The following is an 18,424-nucleotide window of genomic DNA, read 5'->3' as shown; positions in this document are numbered from 1 at the left end:
CTTTCTGGCTTTCTACTCCCCTATCTTTTATCATGAGCTCTGTCCTTATGGTCTCAAGATGGCTGCCAGAGCTCCAGCCCACAAGACCAGATTTCAGAAGACAGACAGCACTTGTGTGCTGAGCTAGCTCCTTTTAAAGACTTCCTCAAAGTACCACTCAGTAGCTTAGATTTCCATAACCGTTGGCCAGATCTATGCACCATCCCAGGATGAAAGGGAGACTGGTAAATGTTTTTAGCTGGGACTGCAGCTTCTTGAAATTAAAATAAGGGTTCAGATAAAAAGGAAGAAGGAAAGAAGGAATATTGCATAGACCTGGAGTCTCTGGCACAAACCTAATCAAGTATGTCTCTACGCAGGTTTCTCGGAGATTGGACAGTGCTTTTGATTTCTTCCCCTCTCTTCCTCTTTCCTTTATCTTTTGTAAACTCCCATCTTCCGTTAAAAAAAAAAAAAAAGCAGCACCATCATGCTGCTACTATTGATTTTAATAGTAAGAGCACCTACTGAGTGAGCAAGATGTGATAGAAACTCTTCTAGGCACGCTACTTAATTGAATTAATCCTCATGATAATACTGTAAGTGCTGTTATCATCTCCATTTTACTAATGAGGATACTAAGGAATAGAAAGGAGAAGTCACTTGCTCAGGTCACATACCTGGGAAGTAGAGGAGCTTCCATTCCAATCCCAAAACTCTGGCTCAATAACAGTTGACAAGTCCTTCCTATTTGTGGGCATAGCTCAGCTGTCTGATTTGCATCCAATAGCGTCAACAAGAGGATGAGAGGACTGTGTGTCTCAGTGACCATGGGTGCCTGCAAGGGAGAGAAGCTCATTACATTTTGTTAAGTCTTTGATTCAGTCACTCCCTCAGTTCAGGGTGGCTTCAGCCTGAGGCTGAATTTGCTGATGTTCGTGCTCAGAGCTGGAAGCCAGTGCCCAAAGACCGCTTCGAAAATGAGAAGGGGTTACATTCTAAAATTTCATCCTCACCTTTATGTCATCTGTCATTGATCTTTCACCAACTTTCTGCTCTACCTAGAGAGTCTCTGAGGTTCTTCTGAAGGAGAAATTAACAAGTGTGTGAGTGTGGCCAGGAGCTATGTGGCCTACCCAGAGTCTCAGTCAGCACCCTCTGTGTTGCAAATAGCATGAGAACTCAACTCAAGAAAGGAAGCTTACTGCTCTTGTCACTGAATGGTTCAGAGCCATGTGGGTGCAACAGATTGGATTATTTATCCCAAACCCTTCCCTCCGTCATGTGGTCTCTGGATGCTTCCCTGGAGGGTGAGCAGAGCAATATCTTCATCCCACAGACTTTGTTCTTGGCCATGTGATTTGCTTGCCCAATGGGACATGAGTGGACGACATGAGAAGAGCCTTTAAATATGCTCCAGTGGGATGTTTAGGAAGTTGCCCTTTTGGTCTGGGCATGAGAAGGGCAAGCTCCAAGTATCTTAGGAGCCTCGGATGAGACATGTGGACCTGAACCTGACCTGAAATCTGATGCAAAGATGTACCACTTCACCTGCAGACCCACGAGTGAGGAAAATACAGATTAGCTTTTTATAACCCTCCGGGATTCCAAGACTATTTGTTATGCAGCTCTGTTGGGTTATATGCCCTTCTCTGAACCAATCACTAAGACTGGACAGAATGAAATGGTTTCTGGGGACTAAGCCCATAACAACTCATTCCTGGAGCTGAGGGTAGAATCCACACTTTCTAGTATGGTCTGGGACTTAATCCCCAGGAAAATAAAAGAAAGAAGGCACTATCTTATTAAGTCATGTGAATGAATGCTGGTGAGCAAAAGCAACACTTGCCCACTGCACTGAGCTTATGCTCCTAATTTTAATGCTTTATACTTGCAATTGTATAACCTTCATGCATCTTTTCACAGCTCTTACTTATTACGGAAACAAAAGCAATCTGTGCTCCTTTGGTTTTTAAGGTTGTGTTCAATGAGCAATTGTCCAGGCTCTTGTGTGGGACTTTTTTTTTCTTACTTTCTCCTTTGTATTTTTTAAAAAGACCAAAATAAAAAATATACATCACAATGCGTATGACAGCAATTATTTAGTTCAAATAATTCCCAAATAGCACCACGCACCTAAGTCCTACAGATTTATTCCTTATGTCATTTCATTTGAAATATAGATCTTGAAAGGCGAGCACTTGGCTATTTTCAACTTTAGGTTTCCATTGACAGAGCCATTAAAGTGTCTGTTCCCAGTGACAGAGCTTTTAAATGCTCCCTTCCTTTTCATTATGTGCGAGTTCGGGGGCAGCAATTTCTGTTCGCTGAAGTCGCCTGCCATCTTGTCTATAACAAGTCTGTGTTTTTGTTGGGAGGAACTTGAGAACCAGTCTTAATTTGAGGGGAGGTTTAGGGGAAGTTGTAAGCTTTCCATGTACCTACAGACAGTATACTGGCGCTCAGGATGGTGGATTTACTAGTCAGGACAGGCAAGGTTATGTGGCAATAACAAATAACACCAAAATCTCCTTGGCTTAACACAACAAAACTCATTCTCTACACCTAACAGGGTTGTTAGGGGACTGTGTTCATTATAATCTCTCAGGGATCTGGGCTGACAGAGGCTCCACCATCTCAGGATGCCATCATATGGATATTTGCTCCCATGCTCAGCAAGGCATGGCAAGAGACCACAGGGAATCATATAGCAGCTCTAATGATTCTACCTGAAAACAACACATGTCGCCTCCTCTCAGATTTCACTGACCACACAAGATCATATGTCTGCACATAACTTTAAGGACTGGAAGAGTGTGACCCTCCCATGGGACTGGGAGAGGAGGGGGAACCAGTGTTGATGGTGTCGACCCCTAGTGCAGTATCAGCTGCAGAAAGGAAAGGATTGGCTTCAAAACAACTTCACGAATGTGATGGTTTTCTCTTTGACACTTTGCATCTCAGCAAATTATTGGGTTTCTGAGTGGAAGATTAAAGGCAAGTATCATCTGAGGTTGGTTTTTTTGCACTCAATCTCTTATAATCTCATTTTTGTCTGCACGAATGCATTAGCATACATATTCTGGGCTCAGAGCCAAGATGAGTCATTTTGTCTGTTTCCTCGTCTCCATGGTGCCCCGGTCCTTGCCAGAACCAAACAGCCGTCCCAGGCAGGAACTGCGCCAAGGATCCTGAATTCCCCCCCAAGCCTGGTGCCCGGTCACCCCACCTGCTCACTTGATGGAGCCCACCCTCCACAAACACCACCGGCAGGGCCAGGCACCAGGGACAATGCCGCTTGGAATCTGGTAAGTGACACTTGGTGCCCTACCCAGACCAACTTTTCATCACCTTGGAAAAGGGATGGGCTTGGGACATTTCAATCTCCACCAAAACCCTTAGGCATGCCTTGGTTATTACTAGGTGGGATTATTGTAACACTCTGCTAGGAAGACCCCACCCCCACCTCAGGCTATGTGAAGATTAGAGAGGCTGAAAAAGCAAAATGAAAATGTCAGATTTCTAATGGGGAGTAGGAGGCACTCAACTCTAGCCAACTATTTTCTCCTTAAAGAAAGAAAAAAAAGAAAAAAGAAAATCCAATCTAAAGTCCCATCCTCTTCAACATTCCGTAAAAACATGAGCTGGGGGGAAAAAGACACAATTCAGCTAACAAGTGAGAAACACTTTGCCTGAAATGTCACATTAAAAAAAAAATGAGTTTGAGGCCAACAAAGCACAAGAATTTCTGTTCACAACCATGGTGTGAACAAGGGAAATTTCCAGAAGAGAGATGCATCCTAAAATTGGGAAATAGACAAAAATACAGTCTTTCAATTATTCACAATTTAATCTAACTATCCCAAACTTAGTCATACATTGGCATGGTGGGCAGCTTCTAGTATTGTCTCCCGATGATCCCCACCACCTCCTGGTGTTACGTCCTTTTGTAATTTCCTCCTCAAGCATGGGCTGGACCTAATTACTTGCTTCCAACAAGTAGAATACAGCAAAAGTGATGGATGTCACTTCTGAAACTGGGGTAGAATAAAAGACTGTAACTTCTGCCTTGTTCACCTTCTCTTTTCCCTGCCACTTGCTCACTCTGAGGAAGCCAGTTGCCAAGTTGTGAGCTCCCTTTGGGGAGGTCCATGGGCTAAGGAACCCTGGGAGATCTCCAGCTAACAGCCAGAAGAGAACCAAGGCCCTCAGATCAATAACAGCCTGTGAGGAAAGAAATCTTGCCAATACCACTTGAGTCAGCTTGGAAGCAGATTGTCCATCCCCAGGAGAGCCTTCAGATGAGACTGTAGCCCCAGCTGCCATGCTGATTGCAGCACAGCAGAAGCCCAGAATCAGAGGACCCAGATTCCTGACTCACAAAACTGTGGAGAATGGATGTGTAGTATTTTAAACTGCTAAGATTTGGGGTAACTTGTTACGTAGCAATAGACAACTAACACACAGTGCTAAATTGAGTGGGCATGTGACCCTGGCTAGAACAGTAATTCCTGTTGAATTACTGTTCTACTGAATTACGGTTCACTTGAAAATGACAGTTTTGAAATTCAGTAATTCCAGCTTAGACTGAAGCAGCCATTCTCAAAATTTTTAGATGTGAAGACTTTCTTCAAATCAAGTCTTATAGAAAAATTCAGTTTGTTAAGCAGACCAAAAAGAGAGCTGCTCTGGCTAACCTGGGGTTAGGGGCTCCATTTGACACTCCCTGCCCCACCTTATGCCCTCTGAGGACCCTCCCATCAACTTTAAAGCCTCCATAGGAACCATGGGTTGGCCAGTTGAAAGCCCCTCCCCCAGAATACTCAATGATAGGAGAGAACATTAGCTATTGACTGAGATAAAGCAATTCTGCCCCTGCACCCCTACCCTCGCAGCATAGACTTATATAAGCCCCCAGGAAAAGCAGACAGGATGGAAAGCTTGTGTAGCATCTTGAATGTATAGCTCCCCAACTCTGCACAGTGTTACATCCCCAGAGATAGACCCACATCGCTGTCCAGAAGCCCCCTGCTACAGTGCAGGCTCAGCCATCCCACCTGGGAGAAAGCCCAAAAGGAAGGAATTTCTGATGATGGACCCATCAGCCTCCGGGGGGTGAGGAGGATTCAGGGTTCTACCACCCCCGGCCCAGAGATGGAGCCGGGACAGGGACACTGGGTCCCAGCTGAGCCTTTCTCTGTGAGCATCAGAGCCCCCTTGTCCTCCTGTACAGACCTGGGGGCCCCTCGCAGATCCCAGCATGGATGGGACCTGACCATTGATCTCTGGTTCTGTGCAGCTGGACGATGTCCAGGTCCCTGTGGGGAGACGGCCGCGCCTGCAGCTCCTTCCTGAATTCGGACCGATGATCAATAGACAAATTACAAAGCAACCCAGGGCTGTAGGGAGGAGGACATCTTCATTCCCCAAAAGCACAGCAAAAATACCACAGGGATTCTGAGAGGTCAAGTGGGGGTGAGGCGGCTGCCGGGTGGAATGAGCGAGGCCGCTCACAGTCGGAGGTATCTAAGGAAGACACGCAGACGCAGGGGACAAATCATTTCAAGGCAAAGCAGACAATGCCTTGGCCATGGGCTGGGCACCTGTGGCTTCCTTCCTCCCCTCCCTTTCCTCCCTCCCTCCCTCCCTCTCTTCCTTCCCTCCTTTCTCTCTGTCTCTGTCTCCCTGAATTTGGGCTCTACTATGCTAATGCTTACCTTCTCCACTTTTATTGTGTTTGTACCCACCCCATGTTTCCAGTGCACTTTAACCTCTGTGCAACATGCCATGCCTTCGCCTCCAGCAGATGCACATCCAGGTTGGCTCCCAGGCTCTCACTATCACAGATGGAGTTTTAGTGAATGTTCTGGAACCTGGGTTCTTGTGCATGTGCCCAAGACAGACTCTAAGGTATACACGGGATGAGAGGAAGGGGTTCGTTTTTTCAGGCTCTGCCTGTACAAACCGAGAAGAGTTGGCAAATAGACATGGGGATCCAGAGCAAAAGTGGTCAACAGTCAATTGTGGTTTACATCTCCATTTATTTTTTTGTAGGCCAGAATCTATGTCCTGACTCCCTCCCCAGGTTTTGATAACAGCACCTTCCTTTTTGTTTTGGGGAATTACTTTCTGCACCAATTGGGAGCCACCTTGGTGGTTCTGTGGAGCAAGATGGCCTTTCTCTCTCCCACCCCGGCCACAGGGGCCAGGATTCGATCTTAGCTAAGAAAATCAAGCACCCTCACACATGTGAATTCGGATCTGTGGAGGAGAGACATACATCCTGGTAGGAACTGGAACCCATTAGAGTGCCCTGAAAAAATGGCCCATCTTCTTACTTCTTAGTTACTTCTTCCTAGAACCCCAGAGCTGACTTGGTTTTTATCCTTCTCGAAAATGTTTCTTTAGATTTTCCTTCCAGCCTGTGAACCTTCCATAACTTTGTTTGGTTTGGCCAGAGCTGTCTTGTAACCAAAGATCCCCAAGTATATAGTCATTTGTGGAGGGTGTACTGAGGGGCAGGTGGAGAAAAGAAGAAATTTCTTCACACGGGAAGCTGGGTATTGTAGACGTTACTACTCTGCCTCCCACATTGCTTTCCCCTCATTTTGGAAACATTGTCCCTCTCCTTTATCGTTTGGAAACTCAGTTTTCTTGGGAAATCATCCCCCACTCTTCACCTAAATGGCTTGACCAGCCCTCTGTGTCAGGTGGAGTAAGATCATCAGGGCTTTCCTTTCCCGGCACCTGTGATTGGTCCAGGGATGGGCATGTGACACACCCGGGACCAATGAGATGCAATGAGGCTGTTGTAGCGACTTCTGGGGGTATGGCGGACTCTCGTCTGTCCTGAGTCAACGACAGGAGATTCTAGGAACGGACCTGAGTGGGGAAGGTGGAGCCCAGAGACCGGGGGACACTAGGCAGGACCTGGTGACATCATCTGAACCCCTGGATCCAGTTGTGCCTGAGACTAAGTACTCCTTGCACTTCGTAGTTACCTGATGGTATAAATTCCTTTAATTCAAAGCTATTTAGTTCAGGTGTGTTTTTGTTGTTGTTGTTGTTGTTGTTGTTGTTGTATGCAACCAAGAGTCCTGACTGATAAAATCTTTGAGTTATATGATGTTTGCATTTAAAAAGGAGTGTTTAGTGTCTCTCCCGTGGGAAGGATCAGTCAGTGAGGATTGCAGACACACGGCAGTCCAGGGAGGGAGATGATGATTTGTGGAGGGTCTCAGACGTTATGCAGGATAGCTGGTTACTATCAGTCTCCAAATTCAGCTGGTTCTGCGAGAAGAGACATCGAGTTACCAGTGGTCTCCCTTCATGCCTCCAGAAGGTGTCCTTCTGTCCCTTTAAGATACAGCACGCAAGTAGCTTTGTGTGGTTTCAGTTAGGCCTACAGTTAAGAAACTGAGAGGAAAAATTAAAGCCGGAGTCACCGGAATGTGATGATTCATACTCTTAAGAATTTTCCTGGAGAAGCTGACCTCATTTAGGACTTTGATGCTGGGTTGTGTGCTCTGGTACCACTCAAGAGTGTGAGCATTCTGGGTCCCTGATCTGCCAAGGCCTCAGACAAATGGGGAGACAATTACATGCATGGAGGGAAAAAAGATCAAATATTTTTGGTCACATAAACATTTTTAATTGTTCTGTAACTGATGATTGTCTGAATTGGAGTTTTGGTATTTTTGTTGTTGTTGACTTAAAGATGTAGAAGGTTCTCGCTAGCTGTTAGAGCTCGCTGTTGACTAAGTGAACGGACACATGCAGGATGGCGTCTGAGTCTGTCACTGCTTAGTTGGATTACAGGTCATGCCCTTTGGTATCACACATCTGATTTCCTGAGTTTCCAGGGCTAATGAATCTCTTTCTCTGGTCTCTGTTAACTGCACGTGGCATTTCTCTTGTAAAGACCTTCCTGTTTACATTCTTATTTAAATCAATTTTTTGAGGGACACTGGGCTTCTTATTGAGCAGTGATAAAGCAGAAAATGGAATTAGGAGAAATGCTACAGAGGTTATGGCCACCGGGGTTAGTACTGTGAGCACAGGCCCAACGCTCAGGGGTCTTTGGTGGGCAGAACACATCATGGTGGTAAACTCCCGGGTCCCTTCTGAAGTCACATGCCAAGCGGAGAATACAAGCTTGGCAGTTCACAGAATTTGCTCCAGAAGGCAGTTGTAAAATTTAGACCCGGTAAAGGACTGAGTTTCTATAGGTAAAAAAAAATATGGGTACCAAAGTGAGATGCATATAGTAGAACTTCTCAATTCACAGATTTAACAAGTTGTAAATGAAGCTTTAGCCAGTTATATAAATGAGTGTGTATTAGTTAGGATGGCTAGCTTATGCTGCAGTAACAAATCTCAGTGGTTTAGCATAAGAAATAGCTAATTCCCATAAATGCTGCATTTCCATCTCTGTTACAGCAGGGATCTCTGCACATCATATTCATCCAGGGACCCAGGCTTCATCATGACACATATTTCTAGAAAACCAGTATGGCAGGCAGATGATAATGCAGCCTAATGGACACTGGCTCGAAAAGACACACACCACTTCTACCCACATGTCACAGGCAAAACCAGTCACATGGCTGCACCAAACTTCAAATATAGCAGGGCACTACAATGCTACCCGGAAGGAAGTCCCTATGTACTTAGCAAATAGCACTGAGGACTACCACACCCCGTCACATGCAGCAATATGCAGCTTTGCTGGGACATGAATTTGACTCTCCTCCAGCAAAGCTGGTGGGTGAGACAAGACATCTTAGCTGGTGAGTAAGGCCGGCCTACCACTCAGCCTTTGGAACCCAGAAAGGACTGGACCTGTCTCCCATCCCTGTGTGCTCAAATAAATAATAGCTGATTAAAATTCAGATTCTTGGTCAACAGTGATCTCTGAACAGAAATCCAACTTCCAGTCTCTTGTGACTTTATTAAACGAACATTTGTTAAGTAGTGCTTTGTTCAACAAAATTTTGCAAAGAAAAGTGTAAGTGAGAAGTTCATTACTCACCCGGGGAGGTCAGGCAGGGTGCAGGTGGGGAGAGCAAAGCAGGAGTGAGAGCACATGCCTTTACCAGGGTCTATTGGTGGAGTGCTTTCGGGTTTCTGGACTAAAGCTGGATTGGTCAATTCAAACCAAAAAGAGTGGGGGTGTTAGAAAGCTTCCTGCTGGGGGGTTATAATTTAAGGGGTGCACAAGAGGAAGGCTCTGGGCTGCAGGGGAGAGTGCTTCTCACAAGACTGGTTGGGGGAGTCATATCAGGAGCTTACACTTGCTTATGACTCGTGTCATAAGGGCTGTTATCACTTCAAGCCCCCTGCAGGCTACTTAGCCCCACAAAACGGATGCCCAGGCAGCAATATTGGGAATAGTTTATTGTTTATTTATTTGTTCACCTTGCAGTTTATAGCTGTGTTCATCAGATAGTTTCCCACAGATTAATTTTATCAGGATGCTTTTTTATTTTTATTTTTCTATAATGAAACCTGGATCCTGGATATCGTTTGAAGGATGAACTATTTTACAGAGGTGCTCGGGTGCATGCAAAACACTATATATACTATATATAGACTAAAGGCTATATAGAGGGAAACACTGTGGTGGGTGCTCCGCTCCTCTGGTCTTCAAATATATGTGTGTGTGTGTGTGTGTGTGTGTGTATTATTATACATTATATATAATAAGTTGTATATATAATATATATTATTGTTATGTATACATATTATAATATATGTATTATATATAATTTATATACAAGGTATATATAATTTATTATGTACATAATTTTAAAATTTACTGTGCACCTAAGTCTTCAAGGGTTTAAAAATGTATTTTGGATTGAGTTGTCATTAGAATGATTAGTAGTGGGGTGCCTGGGTGGTTTAGTTGGTTAAGCGTCTGCCTTCAGCTCAGGGTAATCCTGAGGTCCTGGGATCAGGCTCCCTGCTCAACAGGGAGTCTGCTTCTCCCTCTCCCTCTGCTCCTCCCCCCATTCATGCTCTCACTTGCTCGCTCTCTCTCTCTCGAATGAATATAAAAAAAGAATGATTAGTAGTGCTTAACTGATGAGAACAATATAAAAAAAGAGCAAAATGTGATGTTTTTAAATATTAGAAGAATATTTATATTGGGAATACATCTCCTCCAAACAAGAATAGAGAGCATCGCTTAGTCTTGATGGGAGGGGCCCTGGTCCAGATGCCAACATGCCGAGTTGGCCCTTTGATGCCCAGGCGGTGTGTGCACCCCGAGGCAACCATGGGAAGGTTTGGGGCGGCTGGAAACCACACCTTCCCTTTGCGAAACGGGAGGAGAATTTCGCAAGGAAGGTGGGCGAAGAGAACAGACATGTTGAGCACACAGCAAGAGTGTTCTCGGGCCAATCCATTTAGGCTACAAGAACACTTGGAAGCTTCGAGCTGTCCGTGCCTTTATACACCTTGGGAAGCATGGTGGGCCCCCCAGGTATGCCTGCCTTTGTCAGGTGATCTTGGCTCCACTCACAGAATTATCGTTCTGACTTCTCTCTTTCTGCTCACACAGTAAGAGTCAAAATTGTGTGAGCTGTATCTGACCCTTTCAAAAGCATTGTGTTACCTGTCTGCCCACAGCAGTGCTGTGAGGGGCACGGGACAGGAACTGATTTCCACCCGCCCAGGTCTGGGGACAGAGGTGTTTGATATGCTCCTGACACCGGGCCTGGTTCCTCCTTTCCTGTCCCCCTTCTCCCTGTGACCCCACCTCTCCTCCACTTCCCTCTGCCTTCCCCCACCTTTCTGTTTATCTTCATCCTTGGTCTGTCTTCTCTCCCTATCTTTCTTTCTCCCGAAACATTTCCAGGGAATTAGGGCTTGAAAGCTATTTGCATAAAACCATCACAAAGGGGCGAGAATGACATTTCTTTATGGGCCTGGGTCAATAGCTTTGACAAATGAGGCTGATCTCAGAGAAAACAAATTGTTAGTGTTATATTGAAATTTCGCTGTGGGTATTAAATATTTGCATGAGGTAACCAAACGCTCTAGGGTTTAGGCAGATGAATTCCATTCCAAGACCACTAAAATGAAAAGCCAACTGCAAATTAGGTTTGAAATGGACCTGCCTGTCCTCAGAGATTTCGCAGTGACTAATGGATTAGTCCCCAAGTGGAACACAAACCTACTTTGCTCTTATAGAAGCGAGGAAGACTAATACGGGCCGTGTCTCTATGCAGCTCGAGTCAACCAGGCTCCGTCAACCTCTGTTAAATAGCCGGACGCTTCTCAGCCGAGCTTCTTAATTAAGTCGCAATAAGAGTTGGCCCTTCAGAAATCCCCAAATGCCTGAGTTCTGGGCTTAATATTCTTTACTAGTGATAGTGCCAAGAAAGGATTGGAAAGAGCAAGTTAGCCACAACCCTGCAATCTCCATTAGTGCCCAACCGAGAACTTCTGTATGTAAAGTAAGAATAAAATAATCTTAAAACTGTTTAGTTTTTATATTATTTGTCTGAGGCACTCCACATAGAAACTGAATGCTCTGCCCAGGCAGCTTCAAGACAAGTACCCTGCGCCCATCATCACAGCCCTTTACTGAACACATAGGGCTGGACTGTGCTATAATAGTCACCTCCAAGTTTTGGTGGTAATCACATCAGAAGTTTGCGTATTAACTTAGGTGCTTAATTTATGTTGTTTTCTCTCTCTCTCGTGTGAGGTCCACTGAAAGTCTGGACGACCCTCGAGGGCGGTGTTCCCGTGTGGACTCAGCCATCCAGGGGGCTTCCATCCTGCGGGGCAGACCTCGAAGCCCTGGCTGCCACCATCCTAGTGCAGGGCAGGGAGCCCGGAACTCCTGCACCTGCCATTGAGCGCTTTAGTGACGTGACACGCAATGCCTCTTCCGTCCATCCCCACTGCCTGGAGTGTGTCTCATTTAGCTTCAAGGGGATGGGAAAGTGTCATGCCTCTGTTTTTGGAAGGAGGGCAGAATGCACATGGGCAATAAAAGCTTCTCTCACCTTCTCTTCAAACCCAATTGCCTTCTGCTATGTAATAATTCCAGAGTCACTAACAGAGAAACCAAACTTTGGTTTCTTCTTTTGTCTTCTAAACAGGGTGCTGCCAGGATACGAATGAACCCTTGGGTCAGTCTGTGACCCCAGAGGCAGGCCTGGGGTGCCCTGGAGGAGGCTGCCCCATGGCACCTCTACCACCATCTGGTGCAGCTGACCCAGCTTCCCTGGGGATCCGAGCCGGAGCGCTCCCAGCTGAGAGATGCAGGCAGCCGGGCCTTCCATTCACCTCGGCGATTATCTGGCTCTCCCACCAGGGCAGGTCTTCATCTGCTCGCTCTCTTCCCTGCTCCGCCCTCAGGATCTGGAACGAGACGGAAGTGGGGGCTTCAGAAACGTCTGTTAATGAGTGACTTCCCCAAGCCTCAGTTTCCCCACCTGCCCGGTGCATATGTCATTAATAAGAGTTGTCTTGAGAGTGAATTTTTAAAATATATTAAAATGCTTTGCAAACTGTAAAGTTCCCACGCAGGGGTAGGTTGGTCTCACGCTTACTCCGTGCATGAGAACTTGCACATGGCTGTGAGTGGAGACCAGCTGAGGTCTGTGGTCTCTGATGGTCCACGATCATGCTTGGGAAACTCAGATGTTCCACACACTGCTGCTTTCAGGGCCAACATTCCATTCAGTGCTGAACCCAGCCCTTCTTCCTTTCTAATTCATTAGCAGAGACTTCCATTTTTTACTGGGTTTCAAACCCTGGAGTTGTTTCAGCTCTTGTCTGTTCTTCTCTCTGCTCTGCCCAGGACCTCATCCCCCACACCCACCCTCTGTACGCTGAGGTGCACTGGTCCCCATCAGGGTAGCACCGGCACCTACGGCCGTCCCAGCCCTCAGGGCCATGGGGCGCACCACCCAATGGGAGAGCTCCTTTGCCAACATTCCCACCAATAATAATGTCCAAATAGCCTCGTGCAGGGGCAGGAGCAGATCACCTGCCTGCTCCAAACCAGGCACTATGGCCTGGGATGAAATGTGTCCATTCATAGAAGTACATCACTTAGCCGCTCATTGAACAAGTATGTACCAAGCAGGTACTAAGCTCTGGGCCGTCCTCTAGCATCAACAGTGGTGAACACTGACAGATGAAAATCCCCGTCCTAATGGGGTCGGTCTTACAGTGGGTTGCATTAGTCTCCTATTGCTGCTATAACAAAAGACCACAAACTCTGTGGCTCAACATCTCCTTTTTATCTCTTACAGTTTTTGGGGTCAGAAGCCCAAAATGAGTCTGACGGTGCTAAAATCAAGGTGTCAGTGGGGCTGTGTTCTCTGCAGAGGGTCTGGGGAGAATCTGTTTCCTGCCTTTTCCGGCTCCTGGAGGCTGCCCGCATTTCTGGGCTCAGGGTCCCTTCTCCATCTCCGAAGCTAGCAGAGGCAGGCCGAGTCCCCACACTGTCCCTCCCACGGTGCTTCCCGCTGCTACTCACTGTCCTGCTTCCCTCCTGCCCTTCAAGGACGCTATGAGTACGTGGGTCCGCTTGGAAAATCCAGGACAATCTCCCCATTCCCAAGATCAGTTACTGGTGACCTAAATTCTCCCCTTGCAGGTTCTGGGGATTAGAACAGGACATCTTTCTGGGGGGCGTGGTTCTGCCCACCACACCCTAGCCCACCCACTCTGTGAGTCCTCACTGCCTTCCGTATATTTACTTCAATCCTTGCACCAAGGCTAGTCCCACTTGACAAATTAAGCAGGAGGATGTGTATGTTTCCCGACGTGACACAATTAGGGGGCGGTGGAGCCTACCCCAGAAGCCACATGCTCAACCTTGCACCGCTGCTGCCTTTGGCTAAAAAGAAACTTGCTGGGGCGCCTGGGTGGCTCAGTCGGTTAAGAGTCTGCCTTCGGCTCAGGTCATGATCTCAGGGTGCTGGGACTGAGCCCCACATCGGGCTCCCTGCTCCGCGGGGAGTCTGCTTCTCCCTCTCCCACTCCCCCTGCTTATGTTCCCTCTCTCTCTCTCTCTCTCTCAAATAAATAGAATCTTAAAAAAAAATAAAAGGAAACTTGTTTCCCATGGCAGCAGCTGTGCAGAATTAAAGGGACAGGGTAGATCAGGGGAAATGATCTCCACTGGGAGGTTGTTGAGGAGGAAAGAAGCAACCTTGTCCTGCTCTGGTCTGATCTGCAGTAAGGACCTGGAAGGGTGCTTTGAAGTCATCTGTTTTTCTCATGTGACAAATATTTATGGAGCACTTATTATGTGCCCAGAACTGTTCTGAGCAGAACATGTCCTAACTTATGTAGCTTCCCCAGCAACTCTAGGAGGTGGGTATCCTGAGTACAGTCTAACCCATTTTACAGGAGATGCAGAGAAAATGGAGACACAGAGAGGCGAACGCACCAGTGACGTCTCTGGGTCCCCTTTTGGACAGAAGCTATCTCACTCCAAAGCCCCTGTGTGTTCTTAGGCGCTGCTGAGAGGACCAGAGGGTGGCGGACATATGGAAACCAAGGAAGAGAGTCATAGAGAAATGCGGGAAGAGATGGGGAGACCACAGAGATGGGAGGGCACAAAGAAACCCCAAAAGAGGGAGAAAAGAGAGAGAGGAAAGTTAGAGCAGGGGCCCCCAGAGCAGTTTGAGCCCCCAGGGCAATGGCGCTCAGAGCAAGACGCTGTCCCACCCCCTCCTGCCTCTTTCCCCTCCCTCACTCTACACAGGCCCCGTGTCTCCTTGCCAATGACCACACGTGTGTAGTCACTCCTACCGCAGGGCCTTTGCACAGCAGTTCTGCCTGCCTGGAATGTTCTTCCCCTGGGTCTCAGCCTGGCTCTCTCTTTCTCATTGCCTGTGTCTTCGTTTGTGTGTTAAGGGGGCTGCTCAGAGAATCTTTCCCCAATGCCTTTCTGAAACAACTCACCTTACTCCTCCCACCATCACTGTTACTATTTTTCTTTCAAAATATTTGATACAAGGGCGCCTGGGTGGCTCAGTTGGTTAAGCGACTGCCTTCGGCTCAGGTCATGATCCTGGAGTCCCGGGATCGAGTCCCGCATCGGGCTCCCTGCTCAGCAGGGAGTCTGCTTCTCCCTCTGACCTTTCCCCCCTCTCATGAACTCTCTCTCTCAAATAAATAAATAAAATCTTAAAAAATAAATAAATAAAATATTTGATACAAGCTGACAGTATGCTGTGCTTTTGCTTGTTTATGTTCTGTCTCCCCCACGGAGTATAAGCTCCGAGAGTGAGGGCCAGGTGCATTCTAACTATGTTCTGCTTTATCCCTGTGTCTGGCACATAGTATGACTCGGTGAAGCAGGCAGGGTCCCTGGGAGGGGTAGTTCAAAGGCTCCCTGTGATCTATCACGTGGCAGAGAGGGCACAGAACACTCCCCAACAATAGGAGAGAGAGGCAGGCACGCTCAAAATGCAAACCTCCAAGGTGATGCCACCGTAAATGAAGGAGGCGGAGTCACCTGTCCCTTGGAAGGAGAGGAAAGGAAGCTTTTCTTTGTTTCCTTTGTTTTGAGGCGTGGAACAGCAACTGTTCTTTCTCCCTGAAGGCTGAGGAATCAGTGAGGATGGGGGTCTCCTGTCAGAGAGGAGCTCAGGGATCTCAGTCAAAAGGAAACATTCCTCACTCAGGAGGCCCGCTTCACAGCTTCTCCCCACCACACTCCAGGCCCCAGGCAGGGTCAATTTCGGCACAGGTGCCACTGAAGGGGTGGCCCCAGAGCCATACCTGCCAGAGTGACACCTTCACCTCCAGCCTATGACCATGAACCGCCCCGAGCCCTGGTTTCCTCATCAGTAAAGACAGACTGCTAATTTTCTCCTCCCTGAGAGGGTCAGTGGGAACATGCAGCCGTGGGGGAACAGGGTGGGGGTGGCAGGGGGTGCTGGAGGGGCAGCTCCAGGGGACAGACAGCTGCCTACAGCAATGAGGCCCCAATGCAACCGAATCTCCTTCTCCTTCTTTCTCTAAAGACAACTTAGAAATCTGGAGCCTCCCAACTAATTAAAAATAATTTAAATAGCTTGTGGTTTGGATTGACCCTGGGACCATCAGTTTCCTGAACTCGGTGGAAATGGAAAGAACAGTGGACAAGGCCCAACTCTGTCACCTCCTAGCTGGATAACTGCCTTCCACTCTGCCATGACTCAGTTTCTTCATTTGTAAGTTGGGGAGACTGATCACACACTCCTCAGTGGTTGATGGATTACTGTGACATTCAAATGAAATAATGTCGATCAAAGAACTTTGTGAAGTGCCATTCATTCATTCATTCATTCGCTCCTTCACTCAACAAATAGTGATTGATGGGCTGTTATAGAGCAAGCACTGTTCCAGGTCCCTGCGTGTGGAAACACAGAGTAAAATAGTAATTGAAGGTGAAGACCCTGGACCACACTGCCTTGCACCAAATCCCGGCTTCTGCATCCACTAACAACGGGATAGTTCATTAGTAATAATACCTGACTCATAGGGTTATTCTCACGTTTAAATGAGTTAATATCTGCAAAGCATTTTTTGCTATAGAAGCTTTTGATAATTCATTTTCTTTGACATGAACAAGAAGTTAAGTTGTACTTTAAAAAAAACATAGCTGAATGTCTAACTTTAAAATACACAAGAGTTAAAAGTATAATGAACACCAGTATAACTGAATTCCTTAAATAAAAAATAAAGTTTAAATTATTAATCATTAGCCATTGAGAACGCAGAGATATCTAGAATGCCTTAACTTACAAGGGTTACAGGGTAAGGATTATCCTACTGCCTTTAGAGCACCTTAGGTCTCTTTTTATGAAGTGCCGTTTTAATGACACCAGGGATCCGTGGATGCATTCCGTTTATGAAAAATATGAAAACATTTGGACGAGGCTACAATTCCCTTTGATATCTGATGTTATTCTGCAGTAACATAAAAAGAAAAAGCCCAAATCCCAGTAGCTTCAAGTTAGGTTTATTAGCTGCGCAAAGCCAAGCTCACAGCCCGGGGAAGGTCAATCCCAGCAGGTCCCGGACTCCACCACTCACCACGGGAGAGCAGCTTAACTTCTCTGTGCCTCAGTTTCCTCACTTGAGAAACGAGAATGCAAGTGCAGTGCTTATCTCAGAGCCTCGATAAGAGGAGTAAATAAGATCATCCATGTAAAGCGCTGGGAACTGTGCTCAGTAGAGCGAGCGATGTTGCTGCTGCCGCTGCTGGAAGTGATGATGGTTTCTGCATATAAATAAACGACTCTGTGTGCTTCAGAGTGAAATCACCACGGTCTGTAATTTACACGTGGCTAAATTTTCAACACTAGGAGAAAGAATAATCTATTATTTTCCATAATTTTAGCGTGTGTGTACATACATATAATGTAACGCAATATAATACAATATGATAAAATATACACGCAAACTACATGTTTCCTTCTGTTTGTGTGAAAAGTTTGATTGGGTCAGAGCTTTACTGCTTTTGGCCCGAGGCTGCGGCATGATTTATGGAGTGGGTGCCTGCTTGGCATTTCCTCCCGCGAGCAAGAGACAAGGGCTGCTCTCCACCGGCGGGTCCGGGCCAGGCGCCCACTGGCCTTTGGCAATCTGACGTCAGGGACGACACAGGCACGAGGAGCCGGGGTGGGGGTGGGGGGCACGCAGACACAAGGGACTGACGGACAAAGGAGGGTGAGTTGGGGTCGAAAGAGGGCCCGCGGGACACTCCAGGGGGAGTGGGAGCTGGGGAAGAGCAGAGAAAGGGGAGGCGTCTGGGCGGAAGCCGCGTTCTGGAAGCAGAGGCTCAAGGAGGAGGTAGGTGGCCATGGTTGGGGGGACAGAGGTCCTGAGAATGAGGTCCAGGGACCAATGGCCAAGAGGGGCCAAGGAGCACAAGGGCTCTGGGCTGACTCTGGAGGACAACCTGCCTGGTGGACCTGAGGCCGGCAGTGGTCTCCGTCCCCGAGCTTGCTCTGGGGACCGGGTCTCTGCTGTCAGGCCAGCTCCAGGGGTGGCTATGGGACCCAAGCCGGGCCAACCAGACACCGCGTGCTTCTCACCACAGCGATTGGCTCGGGGATAGCACGTGACTGCAGTCACAGCCAATCAGAGTTCACGCTGGGCCTTCGCGGGAGGAACAGGTGAGAGGGGCGAATGCAGAGGGCCCTGGGATGGAAGGGGGTAAAAGTGATGGCCAAGGCCCCCGTGGGGACAGTGTACCTCGGTGTGATATGAGACTACGCAGACAGAAAGAGGGAGTCAAGAATCTTGATGAAATTTAAGCCTCTAGAATTGGACATGCCCAAGGCAGTTCTATCCCTAACCTTTCCTTGGCATGAGTCAATCAACTCTGTCCTAACCTTAAACCAGTTGGACCTGGGTTTTCTGTCACTTACAACCGAGTGTCTGCTGATAGTAGATAGAAGGTGCCTCCTTGATG

At 47.3% G+C, this 18,424-nt stretch overlaps 1 long non-coding RNA gene across 1 annotated transcript in view; it reads right to left on the bottom strand.

The window, feature by feature from the left end:
- Window positions 1–12,241: 12,241 nt before the first annotated feature.
- LOC113937019 overlaps window positions 12,242–18,424 on the bottom strand; it is a 35,693-nt gene continuing 29,510 nt past the window's right edge. Inside the window, exon 4 of the long non-coding RNA XR_003524464.1 lies at window positions 12,242–12,357. This is a non-coding gene — a long non-coding RNA (uncharacterized LOC113937019). The remainder of the gene's footprint in view (window positions 12,358–18,424) is intronic.

The sequence above is a fragment of the Zalophus californianus genome, chromosome 8 (assembly GCF_009762305.2).
Source record: "Zalophus californianus isolate mZalCal1 chromosome 8, mZalCal1.pri.v2, whole genome shotgun sequence".
In the NCBI taxonomy this organism is placed as follows: Eukaryota; Metazoa; Chordata; class Mammalia; order Carnivora; family Otariidae; genus Zalophus; species Zalophus californianus.
This window is presented reverse-complemented; position numbering and strand designations above follow the sequence as displayed.